This window comes from Montipora foliosa, chromosome 11, assembly GCF_036669935.1.
Source record: "Montipora foliosa isolate CH-2021 chromosome 11, ASM3666993v2, whole genome shotgun sequence".
Lineage (NCBI taxonomy): Eukaryota > Metazoa > Cnidaria > Anthozoa > Scleractinia > Acroporidae > Montipora > Montipora foliosa.
In genome coordinates this window covers 47,737,673-47,752,672 of record NC_090879.1, presented here as the reverse complement: position 1 = coordinate 47,752,672, position 15,000 = coordinate 47,737,673, and the positions used below count along the sequence as shown (strand labels likewise).

At 38.2% G+C, this 15,000-nt stretch overlaps 1 long non-coding RNA gene and 1 pseudogene across 1 annotated transcript in view; one reads left to right on the top strand and one right to left on the bottom strand.

Annotated features, from left to right (window-relative positions):
• Positions 1 to 9,374, top strand: part of LOC137976405 (uncharacterized) — a 10,753-nt gene extending 1,379 nt beyond the window's left edge. Inside the window, exons 2-3 of the long non-coding RNA XR_011117759.1 lie at positions 577 to 665; positions 9,146 to 9,374. This is a non-coding gene — a long non-coding RNA (uncharacterized lncRNA). The remainder of the gene's footprint in view (positions 1 to 576; positions 666 to 9,145) is intronic.
• On the bottom strand, positions 6,124 to 7,124 carry LOC137975479 (uncharacterized; annotated as a pseudogene).
• Positions 9,375 to 15,000: the final 5,626 nt, after the last annotated feature.

The window sequence follows — 15,000 nt, the reverse complement described above, 5'->3', positions numbered from 1 at the left end:
TATTAAATTGCGATGAGAGATGAGAACACTGGTAAAATACTGAGATAGACACTGAGATATTGTTAGCTGAGGACTACCACATGTGCGATGACATTGAACTTGTCAGTTGCAGTTTTTTGGAAAGGTGCACTGGTAGAACTATGTAAGTTTTTTTTTTTATTCGCTTTTGTTGGAGCAAGTATGGAGCAATTACAGAATACTTACCCGCTTGAGATAGGTAGCGTACAATGTACATACCTGTAGGTAGTCAGCCAAAATTAGTTTTCTTTCGCAGCACCAAGCACCACACTAGTAGCTCTTTATATATGAAATTTGTTCAGAGTCATGAAATCAATTCCCACATTAGTTTTTCTCTGTCTTTGTTATTAGGGTCAAGTGAATGCTTTATGGGCATATTAAAATAGGGACATAAGCTTATGGCACACTTTAATTGAATTACCTTTGACACTGATGGTTGATTCTAGTGCCTTAATTGTTTTTAGATACATGTACATGTAGTTTGATTAAGGAAAGTTGATGAGAGTACTGTTTATGGGGTACGTAAAAAAATGTTGAATTAACCTATTCACTCCACAGGTGGGCTGTTGATGAGCTGAGTAAAATCATGTGGTATCAAACAGAGTAACATCTGTTAAGTCTCACTCCCAGGAGTCAATGGGTTACCGGTAATTGAATTTGGTTTTTATTCGTTATTTCAGTAAATCACACCTGTTTTTGAAGTAAAACTAAAGTGTATGGAGTCTAAAGACTATTTGGAACAAAATTAATAAAACCATTTGAATAAATGAAAGTTAGAAATTTCGAGGCAAATGAAAGGCTATACCATACGTAACTGTAGAGAGATAGAGAAGCACACAATAAGTTACATGTAAAAGTGCAGTGTGTGCTTCTCTATCCCTCTTCAGTTGCGTACCACTTGCATACTTGAGTATAATTTTTATGCAGTACCTAAATGATTTCATGTGAGATATAATTGTCAAGTGAAGCAATGATCCTCGCAGTTATGAAGCAAAACTAAACATTCACTGGATTTCAAATCTGAAGTTCAATGTACAGTTCATTTCATATATCATTTCATCATATATAATTGTGTAAGTGAAAAGGCTATGAAATTAAAGATTTAAAATTGGCCAGTGGAGAAATAGGTGTAGCAAAAGTCATACAGTCCAGATGAAAAGTAAGTTCACAGTGTCCACTTGTTCCTTGCATGAGTAAATATTCAGGAGGGAGGGTTCTTGGGAAATAATTTTTCATGGATTAAAGTGCAACTATGACCAAAGAATCAGTTCTTCTTTTTCTTTGGATAATTTTCAAAGCTATGTTAACTTAACTAAACACTAAGTGACCTAAGTTTTAAGCCTGGATTTAAAAAAGACATCTGTTTATTTTGACTGGAATTTTGTTATTTAATCATGGCTTCTGATAGGATGCGGAAAAAAATTAAAGATTACGCGGAAAATTTTGGCCATATTATGCGGAAACATGCATTGATTATGCGGAAATTACACCGGATTATGCGGAAATTTAAACAAGTTGTAAAACTAATAATTAGGCCCGTCCAATGTATTACATGCTTACGGTAAATCCGTAATCGAAATTGCAACCAATACAATCGCATTTGTGACTGAATTTTTGCCCTTTGTGATTAAAATACATGGAGGAGTCACCAATTTGCGACCAGCTTTCACCGTTGAAATAAAAGGGTTAGCAGTTGGGATTTTGCCGCAACTTTTGGTAAAATAAATAAAGCGATAAAAAATTATTTTGTTTCTCATCATGAATTTCAAATGTTTCAATTTGGAGATAATGGAGCAAAATTGTAATACTGTACCTTTGGAGCGCGATCCATTCCCTCGATCATTGACAATTTTCAGCGGTTTTTTACACATATGTATTGCGGGCTCCTATTTTCTCTATGATTACAGTTTGCGACTATAACTTGCGACTAAATTTTCATATCTTGTCGCAAAATTGTGATCGGATCCTTTTTTTTTTTTATTTCGAGCCCAGGGTATGTTATGAAATTATAATTTATAACACGGTTCACAACACAAGAGCATTTCGTGCATACATATATTTCCTATGGCCATCTTTATATAGCTTAATCAAAAATACATGTAAGACGCAAACAGCGGTGACAAACATTACAATTTCAAACAATGCACTTCTTTATAATTCATGACAGCATTCTTTTTTTTTCTCTTCATTCACAAAAGTGAAAAGGAACATGGTAAAGTGAATACCAAAATGCTGAATGACTTAAATGTACATTTTAACAACTACACACTTCAAATAGTAACTAAAATTCTCTTTTACGTTAGCGGCACTAGTACTGTTTCTTATTATTGCAATTCCAAATGCACAACTTCCAGTTCATGCTTTTCACAATCTATATCTAAAGTTAAAATTGTATTTTTAGCCTGTTTTGGATCTGTTAGGGCCAATTTACATGATGCGATTTTGTCGCATGTGACAAGTTCACGACAGGCCTACGAAATGACTTACGATTGTCGCAGCGTTTTAAAACGTTTTAAAATGCTACGACATTTTTTCTGACGTACACAACAATCGTAAATCATGTCGTGGGCCTGTCGTAAGCCGTTGTCGCATGCGGCAAAATCGTACCCTGTAAATCGGCCCTTAAAACACTTCCTGTAATATAGGTTATAAAAAGAACAATCAACATTACAACTGTAAATAATCTTTTGAGTTCTCGAGTTATTCTGATCAGTCCAAAGATCCCAGTATTTTGGAGGTACTTCCTATGCAGTGGAAAGCTTGAGAATCCTCGAGCCAGTACAATGTCACCTTTAATTTCTTGCTTTTCTGCTCTTCCTGCGCCAACTAAATACTAGCTCTATTTCCGTTAACTGTGGAATGGTAAATGGAGCATTTCCAAGGACAGATACAGGCCCATAGAAGGCACAAGAATCATGGCACGTTTCAACGTCGTCGCGCTTTGGCCATGCAAAGACTTTGGCACCACTTGTGTGGAGAAACTTATACTCGGTTTGAAAGCCCTCAGATTTTGTTAGGGCTTGGCCAATGTAAAATGCCTTCTGATACTCAATGGTATAGAATTTCCCCTGTTGTGGAAGGGGAAACACTTTGAAGGCTTGAATTTTGTGATGGTGAAGCTCTAGAACCAGGTGTTTTCTGAAGCTTGAGAAACTGTCAGGGAGAGAGCATTTCAAAAGTAGGCATCTAGCGTATGCACAAACAAAAGCACCACAATCGTAACTATTTGGCTGTTGAGGAATGTCCTCGGGGGTGTTTGTGAAGAATTGCCACTCTTTGGGATCAAGTCCAGCATCAGTCTCCTGTAAGAGATTCCACATCTTGGTTATAGCATTCTTTGTGCATGGCTTCACATATGCTGCAGCTAGGCTGTCCAGAACAAAAATTTTCTTCTCTGTTGGCTCAGCAACTAAAAGTGACCAATGTTTACTTTGTCCCGGGTTGAGAGGTACAAGGACGATGTCTTGCTCTAGCAATGGAGCTTTCCCCTTCAAAACATAATTAGCTGCTTTCACACCGACCATCTTCTCAAACGTCACCCATCCAATTGTATCAGCTTTCAGGCCCTGTGAATTAGCTTCAGTAACTGGGACTTCCAAGTACTCATCAATGATGAAGTTACTTAGGTAATTTCCTTCATCTCGAGTATTGCTGCCAATAAGACCCAGAAGATCTTTCTGATCAATCAATTTACTTCCTTTAAAACTAGCTGTTTCGTGAACCAAAAAGTTTATGAGAGGCTCTTTGTAATGAGGAAATGTACAAGTATCCACTGTCGCAAATACTGTGGATATCTCATGATCCAGTCCGTATTCAACATTACACTTTGCAGGCAAAGCCGCACTGGATGCCCTTCCAATGACAGTGTTTAGAGACACTCTGAAAGCCCTCCCGGACAATTCCTTCTTTTTTTTCGCTTTCCCAGAATGTGCAATCTTCCTGACATCCTTTTCACTGTTTTTCCTCTTCGTTCCCTTTTGACCTTCCTTTGTCATTTCTAAGTCATCGGTGAGCTGTTTGGTGGTTGCGTGGGTTTGTTGCATCGGTTCTGTAGACACCTTTGGAATGTCTTTTGGTATCTGCTCCTGGTCAGCTTGTTTTGGCGTAGCTTGTGGAACTCGTGTATGAAGAACAGGTACTGATGGTGTTGCTATCAGTCTATCCTTCTTCTGCTCTTCTGAAAACAGGACCCTGAGATTCCAGGTTAAAAAGTGGAATGCCTTGATTGTACTTCGATCAAGAGATAGCCGCTTCTCATTAAGAATGTCATCATATGCAGAAAACGCTCGCTCTACATCGTAAGAGCCTGTTGTAGCTGTGCAATAGCGCGAGGCCAACTTATAGAGCTCTGGAAGGTCAGCTGCATTTGACTTCCAAAAAAGAACAAAATCTAGGTGGCCATCTCTGCTCCTTTTGACAGCGTCAGGTCCTAGTCGCTTTACGTAAAAATCCCATTCGTTTCTACAGACGTTGTCAAATCCTGGAGTGCTATCAATTGCATCAAAGGCAGTGTCTGAAGTAACAAGATTCCTTGGATCGAATACGCGGACCTGCTCGAGAAACTTTAGGGCTGGCTGAGAACCTGCTACCACATATTTATGTAATTTCTCATGGGCAGCAGTAAAGGCTGAATTTGCAAGAAGAACCAGTTCGTTTCTCTCCTTGCAACTGAAATTGTCTCCTTCAAAACAAAAATCGAGGTGTTCTTCCGACAAGTGAGTGTTCTGTTTAAGATAGTACATGAGATTCTCCATCTTGCCATATGCATCAATAACGTGTGGTACCTTCTGCTAGAAGTAGTCCATATAGATTTTAAGGGTTGGAGACTTCACCTTTAAAAATCTCAGCTGAGCCCCAAGCTTCTTTATGAAACTGTTGTCGCTGTACATTTCTTCTAGTCGAAGAAGAGAAGTGCAAGCAACATTTCTCACCTGATGTAGTTCCTCTTTAATGAACCCCCCAAGAGGTGAGTAGTAATCGGCATGATAAAGAACGAATTCGAACCATACACTCCAACATTTGGTACCGTATTTACCTGTGTATAATACGCGCCCGTGTATAATACGCACCCCAATTTTGGACTGCATTTTGAAAAAAAAGTTAGAGCAAAAAATTAGTGTGGAAAAATCCATTTCCTGGATAACAAAATTTGCTCTGCTGTATACAACAGTAAAGTAAATAAGCCTATGTAAAGTGTTTAAAAACTGAAACCTTTAACTCGTAGTCACAATCGAACAGCACTTCTCTCGCACAAGATTCGTCATCGACAAGTTCATCTTGTTGTCCATCCACAAGATCGTTTTTTACTACTCCATATTTGACAAAATACAACTCAATCATCTCTTCAGGCAGAACTGAGGTCAATCCGCCAAGAATTACTGCTAAATTGGTGTTTTCTCTGTAAAATGCTGCTTTCATGCTTTCAGTCACACGAGCTTCGAAAGCATAAATAAGCAGGCTTCTTCGTCTCCCCAGTCCCAACACGTGGAGCACGCCAAACTCTTCATTCCTTCGGCATCCAGTCTGCCTTTCTCTTGGGCGTCGCTGATAACCCTGTGCTTGTTTTCAACTTCAGGCACCGTTTTCCTCTTGAAAATCACCATTGATCTTAATTTTGATCCATCACCAGCACGTGCCAACAAAACAGTTGCGTGACATTAATTTTCTTCTCTGCGGTGTAATGTTGATCATTCGGTTCGGCGGCATATCGAAGATCAGTGGTGTTTTGTCCATATTTCCAGTAACATGTAGTGGGTTGTTTGTATTCTTTGCAAAGTTTTATAATATAACATTGTGAAATCAGATGATCGTCAGCGAAATTAACGAGCGTTATTTATCAGACCGGCATTGTAAACTCCGGGCAGTTTCGTGGCCATTTTGATGTTTCAGTTTATCGCTCAAAAGTGAAGGCTATGTTGTTCAGTTGTTCATTTAAACAGAAAGGTTAATTTATTAGTGGATCTTGGTCAAGCCTTTTACTTTTCAATCAAAAACCAATGCGTCTTTGTTTTTATGCTAATGAGGGACGCGTGTCTAAAACAATGGATTCCGAGTATAATACGCATCTCAATTTTCGGAGCTGTTTTAGTGGAAAAAAAGTGTGTATTATACACGGGTAAATACGGTATTTGGGTTTGGTGGCATCCTGACTCCGTCTTCTTTATTAAGAGCACTCTGCAAAAAACTTGCAAATCTACTCTTCCTGCCGCTTGGAATGAAAAACAGATTTCTGAAACACTTCACGAATTCATTAACCTCTTTGAAGTTTCTTTTGAAGTCAGAGGCAACCAAATTAACAATATGACTATGGCAGGTAATGTGGACACACAGAGGGAACAGACAAGATAGTGTGTCATTAAAGGCCTTTTTCATGTATCCGACATTGTCAGAATTGAACACAAGTACATTGTTGAAGTCAATGTCATAGTCAGTGACAGTTCTCACCATAGCTTATTATTGGTCGCACTCAAAAAGTGCGAATCTAATATATATGCCACAGTTTTTCCACAAGGAGAAAGATCGTCAAAGTCCAGCAAAACTGCCATTATGTCAAGGACGTATCTTCCATCTCGGTCACAGAGCGTGTCAGTGATTAAAGCGACTTTCTTGCCTTTGACCCTGTTTTTCAGCTCAGCTTTTTCAATCTGATAGACATCAAAGAGATAATAATCACGAAGCTGAGAAGCCTAAGGAATAGCGCCTCCGTTAACCACTCGATTGTTGAGAAAATTTCTCATGATAGGGTTGTCGGACTTGTGTAGAGGGATGTTAGCTGCTGCACAAACCTTTATCCATTCTTCGCAAACCTTAACCTTTTCCACTTGTGGCTTTGTTTTGCACTCAAAAGCAGTTTTTAATGTTCTCTGCTTCTCACTGCTCGTTGTTACCTGGTCCGATTTCTTCTTATGTGTGGAAGATTCCAGATGCTTTTCAAGGACACATTTCCTCACATGATCGACGACAACATTGCAGGTTGAACAGAATAAGAGGCCATTGTCAACGTGGAAAACTCCTGGATATTGGTTGGCTCTATCTCTTGCGGTTATATTAACCGCCAAGTGAGGATCCTTCTTCTTCTTTGCCTCCTTGATAACAAATCTATCCATATTTACTGAGTACAAAAACAAGATGGTGTTTTAACTTTCCCGCTCAGAATCAAACTTAGTTTCTTATCAGTCATGTCATTTGCTGAAGTGTAACTGTTTCTCGTCCAATGGAAAGCATTGTAGGAACAAAAACTAGTGTCCAGGCTCATTGGCGAAAAAATGCGCAGAAACTGCTTACGATCTTACTAACGAACTTTCATCTTGCGAACGCAATGGTTTGTTTTCTTCAATGTTCAGGAAAATAAGCGTTTCAAAACAGTCAATTTCCTCGGCATTTATGTTTTTGTGGATGTTAAGGAGCTGCTTTATCACTAATATCAGGTATTTCTTCTGTTTTTGGCGGAAAATATCGGAATTATGTGGAAGATGCGGATTTCAGTGAATTATGCAGATCCGCATCGCCGCATCCTGTCAGATGCCATTTTTAATTAATTAACTCACTAGTTTAAGAATGCAATGTGCGTGTACACTGTACACGGCCTGCATTACAGTAATACAGTATTAAAATATAAAGCACAGGAGTTTCAGGCTTTCAGACTTGAAAACTGGTGTTTTGTATGTATTTACACTGAAATTTTAAGCTAGTGAGCAAATGGCATTAATTTTCCCAAGGAGGAATGGTGAATGGTGAAAAAATTTTAATCAAACATACAGTACTTTCAAAATCTGAAGAAAAAAATGAAAGTGATTTTTTTATTATTATGGAGAATTATACTTTGTAGTCTGGTAGACAACACGGAGGTTGTTAAGAGAACAATTTTGAAGTGGTGCAGTTGATAATTATCATTGGTACTGCCTATTAAATGTGAAGAAAATTGCGAGAAAGTGACCTACAGCACTTGAGGCACTGCAGTTAATGAGCCACTTATATAAATTAACAAGCAAGAAATTTTGTAGAGCCTGTTGCATTGATCAAACAAAGCTTCTCATTCTAGACGTATTTCTAAAGTTCATTTAATAAGGCTAACATGCAGTTTCAATATGGTTAAGTTGAGCGTATAAAAGCCGCTGTTTTCTGCCAGTGTGACTGTCCTCTGCAGCCGTTATTTTACCAGTCCAAGACATTCTTTGAGCAATCAAAGGCCTTCTATTTAGTGATTATACCAGAGTGCATGATCAGAACCTGTACAGTTTGCTTCCTGTGTGCAACCTAATAATAATAATAACATTAATCATTTCTATCGCGCCGGCTACATTAAAATATGATCCCCGGCGCGTTACAATCAATTGAAAAAATAATAACTCTCTACATGTACATATATACAAATATTAAAAAGCCTAGGTAAAATTACACAGTACTCCATCAAACAAATATAAATGAGAACTTATTACTCAATTAATCTTTTAAGTTCCCACAGCAGAAGGGAGTACTGTTCAAAATGAAGAAATTTCTTTATTCCAAGGGACAAATTCACAATCAGTTACGTCGCAGTATTGAATTCTATCCATAATCATTCAAGTTGTATTGAAACGTACCACACTGGCCTTGAAAATTCCCATATACTTGTGGAGTATTATGTGAAACACTGTTTTGTATTCATTTATTTACATAAGAAGATGAATTAACAAGATGTAACTTTTTACACTGCATGACATACAAATGCAACATTTCTTGTTTGTTTTGATTAGCAAGGTTTTATACTTTGCTTCTTGTGATGTCAAACTCTAAGGAACTTCATACTCATGAAACTCTCAGACTTCAGAGCCTTACATATGCAACTGTAACTGTGTTATCGGGAAATCAATACGCAGGCATGTGTTCATTGTACGTCAATAGGTGGCCATTCTCTCTCAATACATCACCTGAAGGCCATCTAAAAATGCATTTACTTAATAAAATGGGAAAAAAAGTAGTACAACAACGAATTTTCAGTTCCAAACACATGGTTTACATGTCTTGGTGAGCTTTGAATTAGGCAAAAAAAACCTTTGCTGTATTACCATCGTGGGAGTAACACAAAGAACAATATGTTGATCATTAACAGGTCAATTGTCTTCTATATATTTTGTATATTTTGCAGGAGTTGTACCTCTAGATAGCAAATTTATGCTGCAATACCTTTTTAAGTGGTGAACTTCATGAAACAGAATGGGAATTTTACAGAGAAAGGACTTTCAATGCGCATTGTTGTACCACAATATTGTGTCACGGAAAACCCTTCCTCGGACTGAGCATATAGATGGATGAAGCAAATTCCATGTTCTGAGAATGGTGGCCTAAAACATCGACCATAAAGATAATCTATCGAACTGTAATTATGGAGAATAACAACTGCATATCTTTTGTAAATTTTGTGTCATACACCAAAAACTGTTGTTTTCAGACAATCATGGACAAAAGTGTTGGGAAGGTAGCTTCCTTTTGTGGAAACCCCCCCTCCCCCTTTTCAATGGTGGATTTTCCAGGGGAAAAAATGATGTCTTTTTTTGCTTGAAGAACTCGAACATTGAATATGGGGGAGGGGGGCCACAAGATCATGGTATTTCTTTACTTCAGCCAATAGTTAGAAAAATCAAATTAGGTGTGAAGTGAACTGATGCGCGCAACCTTCCCAACAACTTTTGACCACAATTGTTCCTCTGTCTGTTTTGTTTCCCTTCTTGTGAGTAGTGAGCATTCTGGATACTTTCCATTAGGATGGAACAGTGGAGTCTAAAGACAGTGAAGAGGCCTTCTGCAGAGGCCTCACCAATGAGATGTGGTCTCAGAGGGCAGTTATGTCTAGGCCGGAGGCTTTGTTAGGGTTGATAGTCTTGATACGTCTAAGGAGGTTTGTTTTGTTCGGACTTAAACCGATGCCATGCCATTTTCCCATGCCAATGTGATGTCATCAGAGTCGCCAAATGCCTTGATTGCAGACCATGGGGCAGTAGTAAATGCATGTTTTAGTTTTTCAGTATTAACTTGCTTATAATTTTTTGCAAAGATGTATTTCGGGGGTGTCCCGTTGCGTTGTAGATTTATGATGCCGGATGCCAGTGGCCGGATACATGTAGGCCTGGGTCAAATGTCCCTGATGTTATTATCTTAGATGTGTCAATGGTGATAAGGAGGTCAAGTTGGGTAGAAGTAGTTGTGGGTGTTCTTATGGGGTCTTTAATGACATTGTGAAGGGGAAAGCTGCCAAGTATTCTGAGCATTTTATAGTGACGTCAATCCAGATTGCTTCAATGTCCATTTTGAGATTGTCTCGCGTATATGTGCAAGCTATATGAGTAATATATTATACAGCCATCGCCTTCTTGACCCTTCCTGTCCAGCCTGGCTACTTTGTATCCAGTTATCATGACTTCCCTTGTCAGTGTTTCGTCGTCTTGATGTGTTTCTGTAATTGCAAGGATGTCAAGGTTTCTTTTTGATAACATTAGTTTAATCTTGCTGGTTTTCGTAATCAGGCTTCTAACGTTGAGATGAGCAATTTTTAAACTGTGACCTTTGAGTTTGGTGTAGTGGTCTTTATAAAGGCTTGGGATATTTCGATTCATTCCGTGAATGTTGGTGTTTATTGAGTTATCTCCTCATAAACATCTTCATCAGTCGAAATTGATGCTTTGGTGAAAGCTAATACGGATAAAAGACATACCGGACAAATCCAATTGAATTGCTCCTTTTGTTGAAAGTGTTTATATTGGATCGGTTTCATGTTACCGCATTTCATGTGACACCAAAGTTCACACTGATTGCAACTCAGGGCTCTGTGATTTCTAGAAATGATCTTCATGCAAACAGAGCACCTTGGGGAGTTTGTTATCGGGCCTGGATTAAGTTGGGCATTGCCACTTGTAAGGAGATGAGCTTGGTGAAAAGTACTGTCTGAGGTACATGTAGCATAGTAGGGAATCCTGGAGGCATGATATTTCCTTGCACGTTGAGTAGAAGCAAGATGACAGATCTGCCTCGCTAGCTGTTGAGGTTGGTAAATCAGTGAAATGCTTTCTCTGAGGAAGTTAGAGGAAGCATAACCACAGGATGAAGCTTCAGGAAAACAGTTCCAGTCAAATTTTCGTTCTGGTAAAGGGTGGAATTCAAGAAAATACAGCAAAACTACGGAGGTACGAAAATGTCATCCGAGCCATAATGACCACTGACCGCAGATCAATAACAATGCGGAATTAATCCGTTTGTAGGGGCAACAGTGATTGGACAGCATGTAAGAGAACTGACATTCTAGAGCTGTGTGCTTGATACAGCCTTTTAATTGTGAACAGGTTATTTCAGTGAATATTTAATACATGTACCAAGTGATTGTCTTACAAACTACTGAAAACTTGGGGTAAGAGTCAAACTTGGACCACTTTTCTTGTGCGACTTTCGTAAATAACCACACGTTTTCTTGCCTTGAAAACAGTACTGCATTAAAAGGTCTGGGTAAATTCTCACCTCTTGTAGTGTTATCCTAACACAATTTTATGAGCATTTCCAAACACACCAAGGTGTGCTCCAAGACCACACCTTCACTTGTGTTGTATGGGTTTCCCAAATTTGACTCACTTTCAGCTTTGGTTTTGCAAAATCATTATAACTGTGTTTTCTTCCACTTCCCATTTTGTTTTCCCAAATATCAGTAGTGGAACAGAACTTGTTAATTTGTCTGACAAAAAATATTCATAACAATAATTATTGTCTATCAGTGCTTCCTTTATTGTCACTTAAGCCATCTTTCTTTGTTTTATGCTTGTTTCCTTCATGGGTGAACACGACCTATTGAAAAATATTTTTTCTTCAAAATAAGGATGTCATGCATGCAAAGATGAAAGGTGTAACAGTTTCAAGTAAATTACTAAGAGAGGCATTTACATGTACATGTCACAGCATTTCTTTCTTTAACTTTTAAATACATACATGTAAGTTATGAAATAGTCAACCTTTTCATGGATCTGAACTACTTAGTACTACATCTCAAGCTGTTAAGACACACACAGTTAATTTATACATGTATACATGCAAAAGTGGCAGTTTAAACTCCTTATTAACTCTGTCACAAAGGTGGCATACTGATTGCCCATAAAATTAAACGCTGCAATATACTGGGGGTGTTTCATGTGAGAAACATAATAAATTGCATAAATATCACAATGCGATGAACTGTGAAGATTATTCATCAAGTAGGTATTACTGAAAAAAATGGATTAAATCTTGTTCTAGACTTATGTCAAACTTGACAACGTTTCTTTTCTATCACAATGCATTATCCTACACACACCAAAAAGTTTGCTGTATTTCTGTGATTCCTTTGTTCCAGCACAAACCAGATAAAGGTCCACCCTGTTGTCTTTAAATAGCCTTTCCAGTGGTGTTATTGTCTCAAAATAGTGTGTATTAACGGGAAGAGATTACTATGTACTGTAAGTTTCCTTAAGCCAGAACTGGAAATACAGATTTCAGGAATTTTGCATCAAAATAGGTTTTTGTTCAGAAGCTATGGATTTACCGAAGCATGATCTTTGTGTCATTAATCAAACCAGAGCAAGTTGTCATTCTGTTGATCTTCATGGTCACACCTTCCACCTAACCAATTTTGTCATTCCTTTTCTAATGGGAGCCATAAATAATCTATTATGATAATTCACAAAACGACTGTTGCTGGGCAATACTCAAAACCTGAAGCTTTCTTTACCCTGATAAGGGGTATCGATCATTGATCTATATATGTGTATGTAGAATGAAATGCCATGAGCAAGTGATCTCAAATTTCCGAATTTGTAGTTAACTAAAAAGAAGCAAACCTGTTTTGGATCAAAATGATGTTGCATTTAGAGTTAATATGAGCAGTTGTACTGTTATCCTCAGAACCAATGCTTGGGTGGAAATGGAAAGATGTAAATTTTGGGAAAAGTCAAGGGAGGATTGAGCCCCTGGTTTATTCTGGCTACCACCTCACATGGGGTAAGTGCAGGCTTATGATAAATCTGTAACATGCACCAATTTGACTTGCAGCCTGTTTTTGTGGGTCCTGGTATGTTTTACTTATTGCTGCCTGAGGGCTTCTTCCTTCAATTGAATCAAGCACTTATTTCATTGATAGAAAGTATATGTCTTCTCTTATTGTCTTTCATCACAGATGAAACCAAATTTGTGATTTCTTTCTGGTTTATCTTCATCGCTCAATTCACACTAATTAAACTGGAAAACTACGGATTTATCATCTGCATTCTTTTTTCGGCCCGTATTAAAATGGGCCAACCATGAAAAATCTGCCTTTACTTGCCTGCTAAGAATCTCACTGTTGACATCACTATTTCTGGAGACAGTGCGCTTAATCCAGGTCCTTGTTATGTTTTTCATCGCTGTAACGAACTCCGTCTTACTCTCCCACATGGCCATGTTGTTCACAATGGCGAAGGCACAAATTCGCGATCAATTGTTTACTCTAGCGATGCTTTGCTGAGGATTCGTTGCAGGTAAGTTAATTTTCATTTGCCTTACAGATGTTATTTCCTTTCCGTCTGTTACAGTCGACGATTTTTCACATCCATAGTATCTCTTGCCTAAGGAATTTTTTATCAGTAGAAAATACTATATGCTTAGTTCACGCCCAGGCTAGATCATTGCACTTCCTTGTTATTTGGCGTTCCTAATTTCCTTATTCAGCGCATACAACATGTTCAGAATTGTGCATCTTGACTTGTCTTATGTGGTGGCAAGTTCGACCACATGACACCCTTGTTGAAAGACCTTCATTGGCTCCCAATTCAGCAACGAATTATTTTTCAAATTTTATTTCTCACGTTTAAAGCCATGAGCAATTTATCCCCTAATTATGTTTGTGAGCTACTTCACTGGTATACACCTGGAAGATCATTGCGCTCATCAAATTTACGCCTTTTCAGTTTGTGCCCCAAAGCTATGGAATAGTGTTCCAGAGCACATCAAGAAAGCCACAAGTGTTAAAAATAGTCTTAAAACATATCTTTTTAAAAGACATTTTTGTTCTGATTGACTCTGGCTTTTATCTTATTCTACGGTGTCTTGAATTTTATTTTTAAGTTTGTACTTTGTATGGATTGTTAAGTGCCTTAGAGCATTTGTTAAGGCGCTATATAAGTGTATGAATTATTTTAAAATGTACAGAACATACATTATAGAAACTGATATAACTGCAGAGCACATGGTAAAGAACCAGGAAGAGCTCTGTACAAAGTTAAATGAACTAGTCCAGAAATGTTGCACTTCTGGGAAATGGATAAGGCGCTTGTGGAGAGATTCTTTGGCAAAATTGGAAAGAGTAAACCCTAGTTGTTTAGATGGCATTTTAACTGTACAGTTCATAGGAGAACCTGCAGTAGATGAGGGAGGACCGTAGTATAGTGGAACTAATCAAACCTTTGAGGCATATTTACATTGAGCTTGGTGGTCGCTTTGTGGGTTCCCTTCAATCTTCACTTCTTCAGCAACTTGTTCACCATGTTTTGATAACATGTTTACTTTTGGGGCTCCGTAAATTACATAGCCATGGTCATGTGGCCAGTTTGTACAGAAACAGAATGCAATGGAAAATCATATATCTTTGCAGAACAAAGAAACTGATGTTTTTAGTGGGAGAACTTCTTACAGGGCGAGCAGATTGTATGTGATACATGAGTGGTAAAAATATTCCCTGCTACCCTCCCGCTACATTTGTAATAAAAACTGCATTCTTAAAAATATAGTCTGCTGCCCTGCCATCACATTCATACCAAAAACTGCAGAGATTCAGTCTACAAAAACTAAGAAGTCAGTGAGCGATTCTCATGTGTGTAAGAGACTACATGTAAGAGTGGTTGTATGAAAATTCCAGCAGTATGGGGTTGACCCATACACAGAATTACATGTGGTTCTGAGTTGGCACAACGCTTCTCCTTTGATAAAACCCTTCTTACATTTTGCAGGGTAACA